General features: G+C 37.7%; 1 protein-coding gene and 1 non-coding gene across 2 annotated transcripts in view; both read right to left on the bottom strand.

Annotated features, from left to right (window-relative positions):
- The window catches only part of LOC105295503 (cytosolic beta-glucosidase-like), a 196,983-nt gene that overhangs the window by 36,537 nt on the left and 144,023 nt on the right, over positions 1-16,423 (bottom strand).
- LOC111743946 lies at positions 14,857-14,975 on the bottom strand. Its single transcript, XR_002781937.1, has one exon. It is a non-coding gene; the product is annotated as a 5S ribosomal RNA (ribosomal RNA).

Here is a 16,423-nt window from a genome sequence, read left to right as displayed (position 1 = left end):
TGAGGACAGAGAGAGTAACACAGCAAACGAGAGAATTTAAATCCTCTCTCCAAAATCTGTATCTCCACTACTCCATGCTATTGCTAACCATCTGCCTGTGGATAATATGGGTATTACATAAACGTGAATCTAGGATGGGTTCAGAGGCAAGACTGCCATATGATTTAAAGTCTTCTCAAAGACAGAAATTAGTACAGTTTGAATATATACTTGGGGATAGCGTCTGATGGACATATGCTTCATAGGGTTCATTCTTTGTGGTCAGGACTAACCTTTTCCATGGCCTACATATAATGAGCTGAGAGATGCTACAAAGTCTGTTACAATGCACATAATTCCATCAATAAAAATGAATTCTTCGGAGTTATGGCTTTGCTATATTCCAGTAAATCTTTGAAAATTACAACAGAGTATCTTCCAGAAATATTTCTTTTGAAATTGACAAAGGCTCAGACCAAAACGATAATGGTTTATAGAGGTAATTAAAAGTCTAGACATACTGGCTTAAGGTAAGGTTTGATCCAGTAGCTGAGGTGCTCTCACCAAGGATCCAGGTCCTCTCCATCTGTCTGTTCTGACTCTCACGATATCTGCTTTCATTTCAGAATCCCTCAGTGTTCCCAAGGTTCCAAGCTCTTCCCTTGTGAATGTAGCACAGTGGCCAGAGTTTCAGACTCCCTTTCTCACACCACATGAGGAAGACCAAGGGGCTCCCTTAATAGCTTCAATGGAAAGCTACTTTCCATTGAAAATCATCTTTGTAGAAACACCAACAAACATCTTTTTGCATCCTTTTACCTCTCACTGGGTAACATCCCTGTTCATGCTCCAATCAGTGTCTAGGAATAAGAATCCCCAGTTGGCTTGAAGTAGTTAGGGCTTCTCTCTGAAGCCAAGGGTAGAGTCATCTGGTCAAAAGTAGGTGGCTGAAATGGGGACCAAATGAATTGCTCAAAGGAAATGTGGGACAGTGTCAGGAGAGATAATACATATCCGCTAGATAAAGTTAAGGTGTTAAACCACTTTAGGTTGCTAATACTTTATCAGGATACTGGTATATTCACTGATTGCCAATTGTGGCACCCAGCCTGGTACAAGAGAATGAGAATAAAAGTGTGCAGAAGATATAAGTCTGGGTGGCTGTTGGGGGTAGGGCACATTTCATCTCCTAAAGGCAGAAATTGATAGAGCAGGCAGATGCAAGAACTGGTACAACCTGAGAAGACTGAATACCTCAGGCCACCCGTGAGTACCAGAGGGTATGGGGCAGAGAAAGAAGAGGAAGGCAGAAAGGTGCAGGAAACAGAAACTACCCACTTGACAATATTGCCTTGTCTGTGAGGCATGAGCTAGAGGACGGGTAGGCTACAAAATGAGAAGAGATAGACTCTGCAAAAATAAGCATACATTATAGAAACTCTCAGATGGGATGATCCTCCTGAGAATTTTGTTATGTCCTAGCTAATTAGCCAAGTAGATAATTTATTTTACTCTTGAGAATCCAGTTTTCCCTGAGGGGGGTAAACATTCAAGGTCTGCAAAAAGACAGTTCCAGATTCCCATGTTATTAAATACCACACACCCATTCTCCAGGGCCTGAGCCAAATAAGGACAAAGCAAAGACAAATTATCCATTTTGGGGGGTAGCCACTCCCCTCACACATCCCTTCATCCCCTTCCATCTAAGTTTTCTGTCCCCTCCCCTAGCATTTAGGCCTGGAGATAACCTATGCAATGGGAATGCAAATCTTAGAGAGAATTCCTTCTGTTACTGCCAAAATATCCAGTAGAGAGAATCATGCAATGTAATGTGGGTGGAACGTGGTGGGAGCATGTCCAGTGCTCAGTGAGCGAGAAGAGCGTTGCTGTATGACAGTGGTGGGAGCAGACAACTGTGGACAAGCCCAGTTTTCTCCAGGACAGAACAGGGCTACCCAGGGCCATATTGACAGTAGAGTTACACTTGAAGACAGGACATAATGAGACAGAGGAGAAATTCAGCCACGAAAACATTTGTCAATGTGTGTCCAGCAAAGACAGAGATTGGATGTCCTGGGCAACTAGTTCAATTTCTTTTTTGCCCCCACGTACGAATACCCTTATAGGTGAGTGAGGTGAGTGCATCAAGCTAAAAGATTATAATGCTCTTAGTTCTTGCTGTGCCATGACCATCTTGCCAGTTTTTAAGTTTTTCTTCTGTTTCACTTACAGCTTTCTTCCAGGAAGAGAATATATCAAATAATTAACATGGATATCTTATGTTCCTGACAGTTGTATTTCAAGTCATAAGTTAATAAATTGATATTTTGGTTTTTATATCAGCATCTTGTAAGTTACTAGATATGAGTCCATTCCACGAGAAACTGACAGACTCTGAGAATGATGACAGTGTTTCCTGAACATGTAAAGCTGAAGGGCATGGCTTTGGCTGGCCATGACAATGGCCTCCAAAGTGCCTTGCCAAACTGCTCAGATGGACTCTGTAGGTATCATTCCTTTTGTTCATGTCCATCATACTACAGCAGCAACACAGAGTCATCACCAAGGTCAACTTCACTGCAAAAGATTAGCTTCCACTCTAATTAGAAGTATAATAAAGGCCTTTGTATGTTAAAATTTTGTGGCTCTTTTATTCAAAGTAGCTAAAAGTCAAAACATCACAGAGAATTTAAGAGTTGTCGTGAGCCCTCATTTTCATACAGGATGACAAAAGGTCTCAAGTCAAATGCCTTGTTTATGGTCACACACGTTCGGCAAAATCAGAGCCAAGAATTTTTGGTTTAAGTCTAAGGTTCTTTCCACTGTACCACAACGGTCCCCTAAGATTATAAAAGTTATCACCAAATCCACAAAAAGCCACGTTTCCACATCTTTTGGTTATTATTAAGTGAATTAAATTTGAAAGCACAGCCAACCCCAGTCTATGTTGTCCAAAAGTCCTTCCAAAAGTATAGACATTTTTATCATATCTTAAAGGTGAAATTCTCTGACCAGTTTATAACCAAATTACAAGTACTCTTCTGGGTCCTCCATTTCCTTACTATCATAATCCTAAGATTTCATATAAAATTTCAATATAGATCAAGTGAAATCTTAATCTCAATGAGTTGTCAACTCGACATGAGTTTTTATTTTTACATGGCACACAGTAAGTTACTGATAAAGTCACGGTCAATTTTTTTTTCTTTTGGTATCAGGAAATTATACCATTTTTCCTCTTAAAGAACTGGCATGTATCTTTTTATTTGGTTAAGAAAATTATGCAGCTCATAGTATTTTCCTTTTTGTCCTGGCTGATAGGTGACTCAGCAGTAAACATAATGATCAATCATAGGAATTGTGCTTAACTAGTGTTTTGGTGAAGTCATGCCCTTTACTCTCAGCTGGACATGCTGGGCTCCAGCCACAGTTAGGCAGAGCTGCCCAGGAAGAAAATATATAGGGATCATAAAGAGTGGAGAGTCCAGTAATGGGGCAGCTATGCTACATCTGGGATGAGCTAACTAACTAAAATCTCAGCAAGATGAAAAGCCAGGAAATTAGTACAAACAGTGTGTCTGACTGGGAAGAGAAACTACAGACAATAGGAGTGCAACACATGTTGGCTAGAGATAATAAAATCTGGAGAAGAAGAAAAGGGCTTGCAAGGACAAAATTCCTGTGAATTCAGCAAAGGCACTCTGCCATCTTCCTTGTGAGTATATCGATTGGTTTCTCAGCCCAGCTTAGATTCATAAAGAGTCTTCTTTTAGTCTTGCACTTTTGTTACTAATCTGTCTAATTGCATATGTTAATTTTGTTTTGACAAGCAAAAAAAATTCTGAGATGTTCTAAATTAAATTACAGTAGGCCAGAGAATGAAAGAGACAAAGAAGTTAGCCTGCGAATAGCTGGGGGGCAGCTGACAATAGACTGCTCACATTCTTGAATATATGTTGGACTTTGGATCAACATCCAGGCATCTACTAGACAACCACTGTATGGACTATCACGTCCTGCACACCCATGAACTTTCAAAACTGTTGCCTGTAACCAGTCAGAAATAGTAACTATTTCTTCCTTACGGACTGCGCTCCTATCACGGAACTGCCCCCACTTCACTTTATCCTGCCCCTCCTATCTGTAGTTAATATAAATTCTTTAAAAAAACTTACATCTTTCGTTCCCCTATTTGATGTATAAAAAAGCACGTCAACTCCAGAATGGCAGGCATGTGACCTTTTCCATTAGGGCTGCTGCTAGTGGTTTAGACTTTATTCTCTAGGATCTGGGCCTATATGACCCAAGAAACTCTTTCTTTTGAGAAGGCTTTCAGCCATGGAAGTTGAGTTTTTGTTAACAGTTTTAGGCCCCCTCTATTCCTATATTAAAGCAAGGTGACATAGTATAAAATCCTCATTTAAAAATATATGATGTTTGCAGGAATTAACTTGGAATGCAGAAGCTACACATGGATGGGATAAGAAACACCTTTTTTTAAAAATGTGACTCCAGCTCTTACTCTGGGTAGTCGTGTGCCTGGGGAACAGCAAGAAGGCAAGTGTGACTGGAACAGAATGATCCAGAGAATAATAGGAGATGTGGTCCAAGAATATGAATAGGAAGGAAACTGTATAGGATCCTGTCAATCAATTGAGGGTTTTCACTATTATTCTGTGTGAGTTAGAAAGCCAGTGAAGAGCTCTATGCAGAATATTTCTATGACTTGACTTATGTTTTGGGAGGATTACTGGTGGCTGTGAGATGGAGAAATGGGAAACCAGTCAAGAGCCTGTTCCATTACTCCAAGAAAAGATGATGGTAGCTTGAACCTAGGTCTTTGCAGACTTACTGAAGGAGAGAGCCCAAAAGAAAGAGAAGATAAAAATGACTCATGATTTGGGGCTCAAGTCATTGGAAGCTTGGAGTTGCCATTGAATGAGATGATGCATCAAGGCAGTGGGCACATAGAGATGAACAGGACACAGTGGCTCAGACAGCCCACTTTTTAGAAGAGATGTGCGAGGGGAAAAAAGTCAACAAAAACAAGTTCCATTTCTTAGACACTGACTTCGTATCAGGCACTGAACTAAATATTATAGAAAGATGAAGTAAATCAGTTCTCATAAGGACTCGATGAGGTTAATACAATTAGCCCTATTTTACAGATGAAAAAAACCGAAGCTCCACAGAATGAAGTGACTTGCCCAAGATGTAAGAGCTAAAAGACAGAGAACTGGTTTAAACCCATAGCTGTCTAATCTCAGACTTATGCTCTTAACTACTGTACTTTAGTCTAACTCTGGCTCAACTTCATCTGAGGAAATAAGGCAGGTAGGATATATGAGGCTGGCCCAAGAGCACAGGGAGCAGTTTACCTATGACAGGATGATTGCATGATCACTTTTAATCCATAAAACAAGAAGGATGGACCTGGTGATTTCCATGGTTCCTCTCAGCTCTAAAAGCCTATAATTTTAAAACAGGTGATTCTTCTTTTCACTAAAGTGAAAGTCATTTTTATTCCTTAAGATTGAATAGCATATAACACAATTCTCTTATTTATACAAAGCTATTCCAAGCCAGGCTGAATTGAGCCTCAAGCCTTATAGTTTGCCCATTTTAAAATAGAGTGTTAAGGGTAAAAGAATAGCAGTGAACATAGAGAAGCGAATGAGCAAAAGGAAAAGGCACATCAAGAAAATAAAAATGAAGTTTGGAAAACTGTCATTTTCCAGAAAACTAAAGAATATTCACATTTCTTATACTGAAGTGTCTTGATGGTTGACTAAAAAGCGCACTGACAACTAAAAAGGTATCTTGCGTGTTAACAGAAACTTTAATTTAATTTTCTTTGGTATTCCGGATCCTGGTTTGTAATATCACACCTTCAATTTATCACAGCAGCAAAATCATCTGAACACATTTTTACCTACAGAGGACATAAATCATACACCGCCAGAAAAAGATAATGCAATATATTTATGTTTGCCTTCGATTTGGAATATGTCTGTGAGATTAAAGTAAAATTTGGCCTAGATTTAAGGAATCATAAAAACAAGTTTGGTTTAATTAGGATGTAAGAAGCAGTGTTTTCCTTCATCGTTATCACTACATTTACAATGGCCGTCCATAAGGCGTGCATCTCTGTGGCAGTAGGCAGCTATGGGGATATGAGGCTTGATTTGCTGACACTGAAGGCAAATGAAGTGAACTGATACCAAGAGGGTTTGACTAGAATGAATAGAGAAGGAAAAGCTCTCAACTCTGGTTTTTAAACTGCCTCACGGAACGAGAGTGTCATAATCCAGGGAGACTCTCCCTCCCCCTCTCTCTTCCTCTGTCTCCCTCTTCTGAATCCCACACTTTATCCTCTTTCGAATGCTTTCATAAGATGTCACTTACATAACTACATCTTAAAATCTCATTTTTAAGCTTTAAATAATGTGTAAAACTGCAACTAAGATTATAATGAATGGATTCAATGTTTAAAAATATAAATAAAATTGAAGACTTTGCCCCACATATTAAAATCATCATTGTCTGTATATACTTTCCGGGGATTGCTAGGGAAAATGACATTCAGTTATTATATTGGCTATTATTTTCTTAAAACACATGCTAAACAGGAAAACCACAATAGAATGTTCAGAGAACATAAATAGACACACGGAAGAAATTAAAATAATTAATAAAGCATCCAGTCTTCTCTGAAATTAAAATAAGTGCAAATGGAAACAACAAAACCATACATGCAGACGTATATGTCATATCAAATTAGCAAACTGTATGTTGTGTGTATGTGCGTATTTTAAAGATAATATTTGGTATTGGTAAAGATGTGGTAAAATAGGTATCCTAACAAGTATTAAGAAAAAAAAATTGAAAATATATATCTAAATGTTTTTAAAAGTACAGACTTTATGACTCAGTAATTTTCCATCTAGAACTATATCTTAGGACACAGAAGCTGGGTCAAAAAATATTTCCCGATGATTTATCATAATTTTACATAAGCTGTTTGATTGTGAGCAAAATCATCTAACTACCCCAATTTCCATATTCCAATAAACACCTCAAAATGTACTGTAGGTTAAACCTGCATAAAGTCTGGAAACCATAAAAGATTTGCTCCATTTGCCAAAAACTGTAAGGTTTCTGGTTTGTCTGCTGGAGAGAGATGGGCAGGTGGCACCAGACTGAAGGAAGAACAGAGGGCAGATCAGCGTGGACAGGAAGTAAGTGGAGGACAGCATGAGGAAGGTGGATACCACCAGTAGGAAGATCACAGCCGGAACGCCTCCCAAACGAAGAGAAAAACAATTACATTCCTGAAAAGGTAGCGCCTCTCTCATCGGCATCCACATAGATGCTTGATCGCTATGAAGAAACACAAACCAATCTACATACTTTACTTCCGCAACACTGACATCCAGAAGAAAATGGATCAAACCCTTAATTAGAAAACAGAAGAGGAGGAGGAGAATTTTAGATACATACCAGTTGCTATTCATGTGCAAGGGCAGCAGAAATGCACTCACAAACAGTACATTTCAGAAATGCTCTGAAAACATTACACCTGTATAAAACTCTTCCTGAAGTATTTTTCAAAAACATTCTACCGTTTCACAATGGCTCAACGAAAATGAGAACACTGGGCTGACGTGTCTCTTAGAAACTAGGTCTTTTTCAGTCCTCAGATCCAGACAGTCTACGTTCTATGCAAATGATGCTGCACAAATAATAACGTGAAAAATTTTAGATTTCTCTTTAATATCAGAAGATCAAAGCCCTTAAACTTGTGATTCTCAGCATTATCTGCACATTAGAATCTCCTGGGAAACGTGTGAAATCCCTAAGGCCCGGGCCACATGCTCGACATTTAAATTGGAATCTGTTTCTACTCTCCCATGTTCATTGCAGCCTTATTCACAATGGCCAAGATATAGAATCAACCTAATTGTATGTCTATGAATGAATGGATAAAGAAGATGTGAGATAAGTAGGTAGGTAGGTAGGTAAATGATAGATAGATAGATAGATAGATAGATAGATAGATAGATAGATGATAGATGGACAGACAGATAGACACACACACACACACACACACACACACACACACACACACACACACAATGGAGTATTATTCAGCCATGAGAAAGAAGAAATCCTGCCATTTAAAACATGGATGGACCTAAAAGGTATTATGCTAACTGAAATAAGTCATACAGAGGAAGACAAATATTGTGAGATCTCACTTACATGTGGAATCTAAAAAATACCCAGACTCCTAGAAACAGAGAATAGAATGTTGGTTGCCAGGGGCTGGGGGAAATAGGGAGATTTTGGTCAAAGAGCACAAACTTCCAGTTATAAGATAAATAAGTTCTAGGGATTTAATGAACAGCGTGGAGACTGTAGTTAAAAATACTATATTACATACCTGAAATTTGTTAAGAGAGTAGATCTTAAATGTTCTCACCACAGAAAAAGAAAAAAAGGTAATTATATGAGGTGTTAACTAACATGACTGTGGTGATCATTTCACAGTATATTCATGTATCTAAACATCTCTTAAAATTATACATATTTATATGTCGATTATATCTCTGTAAAGCTGGAAAAAAAAATTATAATCCTTGGAGGTAGAACTCAGGAATTTTTTAACCTTTCCAGGTTATTCTAATGTGTAGCCAAAATTAAGAAGCTCCAAATCTTTGCTCTATATAGAGCAGAAAATAGAGTACTGAGGAAGGAATGTAGGGGTAATGTTTTCTTTCCCAGTCAGAATGTGCAAACTTCCATTTTAATATTTTTAATTTCCAAAATGCATTGTTTTTTTTCAGCTAACGTACTTTAAAAACACTTCCTTGCCATGCTAAATGAACACTCTGGGCCTTGCTGGATGATCATCCTTTGCAATTTCAGAGCAAGAAATTACATCCCTTACTCAGAACAAATTAATCTGAGCTGTATTTGGAGAACAGAATTTCAAACTGGGTTAATTTCAGGATCAATAAATAAAAAGTAGACACAAGCAAAGAGACTTTGGCAAGTAGAGGAAATAACCAGATTCCCAGACTATACGGTAAGGGAATATTTTTAAAGACTGCTCAAGTTATCTTGCATAGTTATCAATATAATAATGAAAGCAAACATTACATATCTTGGGCTGTAATCTACTCGGGGTGAAAGTGGCCTCCCAATGTTATATTAAGTAGCCTAAAGAAGTGTATTAATCTCGCAGGTCACTGTGATAGAATGTGGCTCAGTGACTGCAGGAAGTATTACCTGCCTTAATGAGATTCTAACACACTTGTTTCTGAAGTATGTGAAAGGCAGAGGCCATATCCATGCAACAGTCATGGTTACGTCTTTGGAAGAGGCCAGAGGATTCAGATCAATACGTTATATTCGCAATGTACCCAAATATACCCCCCCCACCAAATCTGTTCCATCTAGATATTTATTTATTAATGTTCTATACTGCACTGAAGTCACTTTGTGATTGATTAGAGCAGACATGGCTTTAAAGAATTAAGTGTGCTTACTTATAATTCCATGGAGCCTCTACTTTATAACTCCTTTTTTGTCATCACTCAGAATCCGGAGATCCAATTCTAATGAAAAAATATTTATCTCAAAAGAGTTTGATTAAATAAAGTCAACAACACACATCATCCCGAGCTCAGCATTCATATTAACTGGCAAGACCACAAGACAAGTGGATCGAAGTAAAGAAACTAACTTTTTATATGCGATAATCTTCCATGTTGCAAAAGCAAAGCCACTAGATCTTAATTATTCCAAAAACTAAAAAGAAATGATAATTATATGATGTAATAGAGGTGCTAATTATCGCTATGATGGCGATCGTATTATAATGCGTACAGGTAGCAAACCAGCATGTACACTTTAAATTTACAGTGTGTCATATGTCAAATATACTTCATTGAAAAAAACCTAAAAAACCAAGCTAGGACTTAAACAGGGGGACAAAAATAGGACGTGGCTACGAAGTGGTATTTCACACGGAGTCCCTCTTGCCGGGTGAAAGGTTAAGTCCACCAGCAGATCGGCGCTGCTTTGAGAACTCCTAAGGACTTCGGCCGGTTCCAATGTGGAATTCGTGAGACTCACATCAGGGCCTTAGCTAAAACTCCCTGAGATTCACAGAATTAAGGATTAGAAGTTGACCATGTCCGGACAGCAGCTGTGCCTTACATTTCTCTGCATCTCCCCACAGAAGTAAGAGCACCCGGGGTACTCAATAAATATTAGGTGATTGCATGTACTTGTGGAATGACCCTCCCACAGGGGGCAGACATCCTCTCAACGGCGACTGTGACAGATGGGCATCTGGCATCTGCTTCCACACCTCTATTGACAAGTATCTAATGATCTCCTGAGGACATTACTTCCCTGACCCGGGTTGCCAGTTGTTAGAAAGCTCTGTCTTATGTTGAACTGAAACCTGCTTTCACATCATGGGTCCCTAGTGGCCTGAGTCCTAGCCTCTCCTGCAACACAAAATGAGTATTTTTAGTCTTCTGATGGTTCTTTAACAATTTAACAAAAACAAGCAGGCCTCTCCCTATATGAGCTCATCCTAGACATTGTTTTCTGGGTACAATTTAAACTGTTAATATTATTGATAGTACTCAATGGTGCCACAAATGGAAGATAATATTCCAGATATAGACTGAGAGTGAGTCTTTACATCTTATAATCAGGAGAGTTGGCACTATGAGTGCAAGTAAGGCAAATTTTTAAATGATTACAGCATAAATGTTTGCTCCCAGGAAGCTTATTCAGCACTGTCTATCAGGCTTCTAGTCTTCACTCCTTCCAAGTTTTATTTCTAAAGTGGGAATGTGATCATGCCTCTTCCTTGCCTACTATTCCTCAATGATTCCCACAATTTTCTTTCAATCAATGAAGATTTAGTAAGTCCCTATTATGTTTAGGAACTATTCTATGTCCCGGGGTTCCAGAAATGAGTTAAAGAAGCATGGTCCCTTTTCTTGGCAAGCTCATAATTTACGGGGATGTGTCAGGAAACCAGCAAAGGTTAAAAAAAAAAAAAACAGGTAAAAACTGATTGGAAATAGAGGCCATATATTAGTCAAATCCTCAGGGAAAGCATCTGTGAAAAGGTGAAATTTAAGCTAAGACTTATTTGATGAAAAGGAACAAACCATCATAAAGTAGCAGCAAGTATGTTTTTGCTCATTTTTGCTCTCTCCTCATGAGCTTTTTGTCACCTGAAAATTCGAAATGCATTCTCTCAACTCTCCAACCAAATCATTGGTGAAAATGTTTCATGCACCAGGGTCAAGAAGAAAGAAACTTTAGGCACCTAGAGAGTTCCCTGATAAACTGTCTTGTGCAACATCTAATTACAAGGACTTTCCAAAGCAAACAATATGCTTTCAAGATTTCCAAAGTAGGGCAGAATTTCTCCCCTACTAAACTCCCATAAACAATAGAGGGGACATTGCATTGCCTGTTGCAGGGTTGTTTTCTCCTCTAGGCAAAGCCACCTAGTGAGGATCAAAGGAATTTTAGATGATGAACACATTTCAACATATTGATACCTCTAGCTCCAGCTCCAATGGGAGGCTCACAGCTTGGTAGCCCAGCTCCATAATTCAAACTTCCTTTCCCAGAGCAAGGGCACAATCTCCCTTTCCTTCCTAGCATACTGTTTAGTTAGCAGATGAAGCCTGGTAGAAGCCTACACTCTGAACGTGTCTATATGCAAGAGGCTCGAGGACAATATTCTGAAAAATGAGAAACTGATGGATAACGCCTTCACACATCATCACTTGGCCCTGTCACTGGTCCTCTCTGGCCTGGTAAGAACAAACACTATAACACCTTTCCTGTGTTCTCCATTTGCAGTGTGTTATCTCTAAAAAAGGTGTGATTTTCCCCAGCCCCTACCATTAGCTAGAAAATCCTCATGTAAATACTAAGCACAAATTTTTTATTTAGATTACAGTTGCTAACCTGTTAAGCACACTAATTCACCCAAACTCTAAATATCCCATGGATTTTCACATTTATAGCATCTAAACTATATGTGAAAAAATACTAACATTTATTAACAACTCTAGGTTTTACTTTGCACAACTCTAGAAGACATCCTTGACATAAAGTCATTCTAGATTTGTTCGTGACCAATTTCTAGAAAAGTGTAGTGTTTTGAGGAAAGGGAGTCTCATTCTAAATGGTACAAAGACAGCATGTAGGCTCGCTGTAGGGCTGCTTCATAAACTCCCATGTATGAAATGCCTTTCAAAAATATGAGCTACTCAAGGATATTCAATTGTTTATAAAAGTGAAAAAAAAAGTGTCTCTTTTTTAGTTTCCATTTTTCTCTGCGGGGGGGTGTGTATATATATGTTTTTTTATCTGAGCACCCCAGATCTCTTTTAAAGAGTGTGTTTTAACGCGAAGTGTCTCCGTGTGTATAAATCTTAAAGAATGTAATGTTGAAAACAAATATGTACAGTGTGACATCATTTATATAAATAGCGAAATGCACAATAAATATACAAATAGGTTATGGGTACATGCATTTGTAGCAAGATGTACATCCAGTGCTCAAGTAGATACTCAGTAACTTCTGGATCAGGGTTATCCGAGGTGGGGGAGGGAGGAAAGGAGATTTGGGAAAGGTACAAAGGGGTTTCACTTGGATCAATAGCATTTTATTTCTTTTTTAATCTAAAATATATATAAAAATATTAACATTTGTTAAATCTGGCCCACCAGTATATGGGTACCTATATTTTTCTGTATGTTTGAAATAACTTTTGTTTTATAAGTAAAAGAGAAAGAAAGTTAAGCTTCATTTCCCCAAAGGAGCTACTATGTTTCTTCCCTTCTGATAATGAGATCCCTATTATTCGGTGCCTTTCCAATTTTTCTTTTTTTAGCAACTGAGTCTTCCTTTCAAATGAAAATTTTTATGGATTCCTAATATATACAACCAATAAAAGTTGAGGTGCCCTGAAGCTCTGCTTCCTCCTCTTCTCTCTACGCAACCTAACTGATTCCCCAAAGATATCTCCATAGAACCCAAGGCTCATAGCACAATCAGAAAACTACTGATGTAACTCATGGTGAATTCTTTTTGACCTGGATGCCAGAAAGCTGTGAGCCAGTTTTCAAGCTTTATGTCAACATCTATGGTCAAGACATTTGCATTCTCTCTTTCCATCCTGGTTTTGGCTTACTAGTTGATATTTCTTTTTATCAAGAACCTGAATGTAATAATATGGCCCATCTCCAATAATTGACAAAAATTAATACCTCTCAACAACTTTAACCTGGCAATTCTTAACTGTCCTCCTTACCGTTATGCTGAATAACAGAGATTTAATAGTGCCTGTGTTATCCAAAGATATTTTTAAAAATGGAAGTACTGAAGGAAGATTATTTTTTAAAGAAGCAATTCTCCCTTAAATAAAAGGAAAGCAATAAATGACTTAGAGTGAATGCAATTATACATATTTAAAAGAGAATCCAGCATGAGGAATATCAACTTAGGAAAATAGGAAAATAACTTAGAGTTATCGTGGTGATCATTCTGCAGTAAATACAGATATCAAATCATTAAGTTGTATACTTGAAACTAATATAATGTTATATGCCGATTATACCTCAATAAAAACTATTTTTAAAGGTAAAAAATAAGAAACATCATATAAACTTCCTTCAACTATTGGCCGACACGAATATTCAGTGTGACATTTCTGTGACTAATGTATTGTTATAGAAGACTAGCGAAGATATTTTAATTTTAATTTTGTGAATGTTCTTAAGCTTTAACATTTTATATTAACATAAATTCATTTGTTCTGCCAGGTGATCTTATTCTATACTTATGAAAATGTTACATTTTGTTAAGGAAGCTTATTCAATAAAACATTGCAATTGACCATTCTAATCTACTAAAGTTCAAAATCATGGTTCCCAGAAGATTCAGAATAGTCCTGTAATGTAAATATGGTTTGCCAAATATGAAATATGTTTGCAGTAGTTAAATAGATATGGGTTTTCTGTAGCTAGAGAAACGGTAATAGTGATACCATTGAATTTCTGGCTTTTAATATATGTTTATGGAAGAAAAAAATCACTTCGGGGGAAAATTACACACAAGAGCAGTAACAGGCAACTTACCTTGTCAATTGAAGGACAGCTACCTTGTCAGTTGAGTCTCAGATAAATCACAGGATTAGAGCAGAATGCTAATTGTTGCTTTCTGGCTATGCGTCCAGGCTCCCTACCCTCATCCAGCACCCATCCAGACATCACCAAGGAAGATCTCTAACATTTTGACCAAAGCACCCTAGCCAATCCTACCTTCACACCGGAGCCAAGAGTTATCCGAGCTTGGAAAGGAAAATTAAATCTTCCCCAGCTGTTCCCCCTTGGCCTTTCTCTCCCTTTAAAGGAAACTCCCTCCTCTACCATCACCATTGTAATCATGATTCTGTAGATGTCAGTTGGGATATGAAGGATATTATGGAAGAGGAGGCTGTTGTGTTGGAAGGGGATATTTCAGGGCAAGGCAGAGTTTTAAAAGAAGGAAGAATGAGGCCAAAGTAGGACTGATGAATACTATGTCCTATGGTGATCAATTAAACCACTAAAATCAATCTGCTTGCCTGAAAGGTACCTGTTAACTGAGATCACAAAGGGACAATAATACCGATAAATTTTTGAAGGAAGTTTATTTTTCACACAAGTCAGTTGTTAAGCCAGTTTTTTTTTTTTTTTTTTTTTTTAGGCAAGGCGACCCTTGGTTGACCTCACAGATTGCAAGGATCTTGTCAGCTTACAATCCCTTTATTTTTTTACTTTTTACGCCTACAGCACCTGGTCTTCCTAGGTGGTCTCCCATCCAAGTACTAACCAGGCCCGACCTTGCTTAGCTTCCAAGATCAGACGGGATCGGGCTTGTTCAGGGTGGCATGGCTGTAGACTGAGCCATCTTTTAAAGCAGCATACGACATCATGTCGGGGTGGGGAGGAGAGGAAAGCGAGAAAATGTGGTAAGTTAAAAGAAGAATCACAAAAATGATAAAATGCATGGTGAAGTTTTCATCGGGAAGGTTATATGGCCTAAAAAGCCCAGTGAAAATAAGTTTGAAACATGATTGGATAAGTGTAAAGGTTGATGAAAAACAAAGATAGATTGATTACTAATGTCAGTTGGATGACCATCTAGAAACCTGTAGGAAAAGAACAGACAACCCTCAGAGCTAGACAATTTAGTTACTTATCTGCACAAAATCAGGTGAGATGACCAGCATTACAACCTTGTGATCAAAAATATGCAGAGGGCATTGTGTAGACTCAGACTATTGTCTAAGGATATTTAAAAATTAATCCTAGGATTTCCAATAGGCAATAAGTCAACATATTGGCTCTGAGATGTAAGACCAGTGTGAAGTGAATCCTTCTAGCAAATGCCCAATTTATCCATAGGGCAGACTTTGGGGTCTAACGATATATAATAAACTCTTTATTAGTCAGATAGTCAGGAAGTAGAGTGCTCCAGCTAATCAAATATTTTTTGTTAATTGTTACCACATGCAGAAGGATTACAAATTTTTAAAGAATGAGAATAAATTAAAATACACTTAACACTGAAACTAAACTGATTATAATTTAATCTTTCTCTAATTATTCAGAATGCATTTCAGGGTCATCAAGAGAAGCATAAATTATCAGTGCTTGATGACTGTTCAGGAAGTCACAGTTTTTCTAAAATCCTAGTTAATTGATGCTGGGTAACAAAGAATTCACTGTAATAGTTATCATTTGGGGGATTTATGTGCTAGGCATTTTGCTAGGATATGAAGTATATCATTAATCCTCATCCAAAAATAAAATTTTACAGATGATGAAACTAATATTCATAGAGTCAGAATAACTCTTCCAAGGTTACACAACACGAAAGGGTGTCAGAGCCCGGTTTTGAACGCAGAACTGTCTTTAAAGAATATTCTTTTTCACCGTGTCAAACGAGCAAGTCCTTGTTGTATAAAAGTATTCATAAAATCTGGTGCCTTTCTGTACCAAACGTATATTCAGTCAATTGGTCATATCGCTTGTATTTTCAGGCATGCCGAAGGATTTTTCTGAGCCGTTCTTGAGATTGTCACCATGTATTTGTGAGGGTAGCAAACTTTGGCCATAATCTCGTTCTGAAGTTTTGTTTTGTTTTGTTTTGTTTAATGTAAGGACAACAGCTTGTTCAAAGGATCAAGAACATAGCCTGAACATCTTTGGAAGAAAAATGTTTTAAGATACTAAACCGGCAGAGCCTCAGCCACATAATGAAATGATCTACCAATAAATGTATACACTTAATATATATTAATTTATTCATATTTTATGGAGTCATCTAATTTTTCGGGTTTTTTTT

Source organism: Pteropus vampyrus, unplaced genomic scaffold (assembly GCF_000151845.1).
Source record: "Pteropus vampyrus isolate Shadow unplaced genomic scaffold, Pvam_2.0 Scaffold5, whole genome shotgun sequence".
In the NCBI taxonomy this organism is placed as follows: Eukaryota; Metazoa; Chordata; class Mammalia; order Chiroptera; family Pteropodidae; genus Pteropus; species Pteropus vampyrus.
This window is presented reverse-complemented; position numbering and strand designations above follow the sequence as displayed.